The following is a 3,522-nucleotide window of genomic DNA, read 5'->3' on the forward strand; positions in this document are numbered from 1 at the left end:
TAAGTAACTTTTGCTGCCCTTCTGCTCGCTCTATACAACTTTAGCTCCCCTTTAGCTTGCTTCAGGTAACTTGTGCTCCCCTTTAGCTCGCTTTGTGTTACTTAAGCTCCCCTTTAGCTTGCTTAATGTGACTTAAGCTCACCTTTCCTCTGCTTTAGAATACTTTAGCTCCCCTTTTGCTCACTTCAGGTAACTTTAGCTCCCCTTTAGCTCGCCTTAGGTAACTTCAGCTCCCCTTAAGATCGCTTTAGGTCACTTTTGCTCCTCTTTTGCTCGCTTAAGGATACTTTAGCTTCACTTTAGCTCGCTTTAGGTTACTTATGCTTCCCTTTAGCTGGCTTTAGGTTTCTGTAGCCGATGCAATGCTTTTGGGGGTACATTAGTGGTGCCATTTATATCCCCCTTTCTTTGGGGGGTACATTTATGGTAGGGGTACATTCATGGTCTTACACCGGGGCCAGTCTGCCGCAGGAACTGACCGGCCTTACATTTTCATGAAGTTGGCATGTGGAAGGGATGAAGTACTTGGCTTTCGTTGGCAGAAAGGGGGAACGGGAAGGGGTTGTATTTTAAACGACTGCGTGGGTGTGTATGTTCTGCCGTCGGGTTCGAAGTATTTGTGTGTATGAAACGGGCCTGTGCGTGTGCGTGCGTGTGTGTGTGTTCGTGTCCGCGCTAGGGCGCGTGTGGCGACACCCATAAAATTTTATTGGTCATTCCAGAACTAATAAAGGAATCTTTATGAAGTCACGGAGCCCCCCTTCCACCGCGATGCCCCTTGGACAGTGTCGTCCTGCAGGTGGTTCCCAATCGGATCCCCGAGGGACTCCCCGCCCCCCACCTCTCAGCCCGAGCCCAGGCCTCCCCCTAAACACGGAGAGTGAGTGAGAGAGGGGGAGTCTTAGCGGTCGAACGTAATGTAAAATGCCGCTCTAAAGGGTTAGACCTCGTCGTAAAATCATACGCGCATTCTGACACCGCCCGCCCACACACACACCCCGTACGGCGTCCTCCGGGGACGACGACGGCGGCGGCGTCGTCGGAACGCTGCATCGGCGACGCCCGCGCCTCTGAAAGCGTCGCGTCACTCTGCTGACAGTGCGGCGTGTTCCTCAGCATTACCGGCAGACAGCACGTCAGATTCGCTGAGAGAGAGGGAGAGCAGGGCAGAGGTACTCTGAGGGAGGTTGCTTTGGAAGTCAGCTGATACCCGTGGGAGGTAAAGTGAAGTCAAGAATTATTCTTATCCGGTCCCTGCAACTGTGAATGCTGGCTGTCTAGTGGGCCGGGTGGTTGCTTCCCGGCAATGTGAAAACAAATAAGAGTGCAGTCTGCGTGAAATAGTGTACTCCGGGTGATTCAGAGAAGACGCGGTTCCGGGTGGATCTTCCTACTGGCTGTGGACATAAGGCCATGGCCATTATGTAGACAATCCCGCCCAATAACGCGTAGTATGCTTATTTTGTGACTGATAACGCACAGCCAAGGGTGTCCCATACACCAGTACTCTCTTTTCGCCCTCACTGTACGATTTGAAAACGCCCATTTATTTTAAAGTCTTGTTTGACGATTTCGTGATTAGTGAGCTCACGTCAGGTGTGCGTCTTCTCTAAATCACCCGGTCCACGTCAGACACTGATTTGTAGTTCACACCAGTGGCAAAGCCCTTTATAATGTTGGACAATGTGCTGAATACCTCCAAGAGTGAAGCGGCAAAATTTGCACGTGCGTTGTGACCCGTTAAAAGAAGTTACATAAAATTCTTATCTGTCAATTGGTTACAGTCCAACTCACGAAAACGATTAACGACCCCAGCTTACCAGCACCGGGTGCACACCTCAGACACAAGTCTGGGAAGTGTGGTTAATATTCTTTTCGGGAGCAGAGAAGGTGATATTCTGATGGATCGTGTCCACCCCCCCCTCCCCCTCGTTTTTCGCTTGTTTAACCCATTCCAAAGGATTTAGCAGGAGCAGCTCTTTGGTGTGCGGGGTAAGCGCGCCTTCCAATCACAAACACCGTGGTGCTGAAAAAGGCCCTCTCATTGCTCTCTCTCTCTCTCTCTCTCTCTCTCTCTGCTTCTTTCTCTTTGTCGTGGCCTGCCGCAATCACTCAGGCATGCTGCTGCGCGCGTAACCTCTCTTTCAGAATTGGACGAGTGAGACGGGGCGTTCTAAGGCAGGGCGTGGCGGGGCGTGGTGAGGCGGGGCGTGGCGTGGCGTGGCGTGGCGTGGCGTGGCGTGGCGTGGCGTGGCGGGGCGGGGTGGAGCGGAGCAAAGCGGGGCGGGGCGGACACGTGTGGAAATGTATGAACAGCAGGAGCAGGCAAGCTTCGATTGAAGAAAAAATACGGTTCGTGCGAAAACAAAAACAAGCACGCTGCCCTTTCACCCCGCCCGCGGATCGCAAGATTTTTTTTGTGCCACGATCGCGCGGCTGTGGTGTGCACCCTTCTCCCCTTGTGCCCACTTGTCGGGTCGCTGTTCATTTGCGCCGTCGTGTTCGATTGGCAGACGTATGAATTATTTCCAATTAATTTGGACAGGTGGCGTTTGTTACGGAGCGGTTCTATTCATCTTGCTGTGTTCAGACAAAGTGTGCGGGGGAGTCGGCGTGCCGCGCATACATACATGACAATCACAATGGACACGAGGTGTTTGATTCTTTTTTTGTGTTTTTGTTTTTGTTTTTGTTTTTGAGGAAGTTTGTTTGCTGCCTTCGGTTGCTGCCTGCTGATGGTGGAGCTGCAAACAAAACGTTTGCATTATGCATTTGTTACGTGATAACGTTTTACTCCAACAACAACGAAATTTTTTTGCCAGGAATATATTGTAGTTTTTCCGTAGTTCCTACGAAAACCATACGGAAAAAACCGTATTCTTAAATTACGGACAAACCGTAAGTCTTTCCGTAAAATTTTGACTTATTTTGTGGGAAAAATTATAAATTACACTAAGTCAAAGAATTGGATTTTGAGAGATGCGAGGGTGCTAATTTATGGTTTTGCGAAGGAGGTAATAACATGACACTCTTTTGTTGTGTGTGCACCGTTATTTGAAGTTCGGTTAAGTCTGTTTTTCAATCCATTTACGGTCTAATACCGTGTTCGGATTGGAATTATCAGTGATATCACTGTAAAACATTTCGTCGTAATTTTACAAAAATGTTGTAAACTTGAATTAATTTGAATTGTAATAATTTTACGAGAGCACATTTTTAACTCGCCAATCGATTTGAAGTCGAAACGTACTGCATGAATTTTTACGATTACAAATTGTAATTTTACAACTTGCGTCAAGGAAAATTTTCCTGTAAACCTACACCTACCTACTATTTTTCACAGTGTAAGAACACCGTATTTAGCTTACGGAATTTCCAACAGTGCGTCCAGTCGTTAGTTGCGATTACTCACAGATTGGCCGCCTCGGTCAACACATTGCGCCGTGTTTGCAGGCCAACGGGCGGGAGTCTCACACGTTGGACAAACAACTGGACAGGAGGAGGAGGAGGGGGGGGAGGGGG

Source organism: Frankliniella occidentalis, unplaced genomic scaffold, assembly GCF_000697945.3.
Source record: "Frankliniella occidentalis isolate FOCC.00 unplaced genomic scaffold, Focc_3.1 Scaffold56, whole genome shotgun sequence".
NCBI classification, from domain to species: domain Eukaryota; kingdom Metazoa; phylum Arthropoda; class Insecta; order Thysanoptera; family Thripidae; genus Frankliniella; species Frankliniella occidentalis.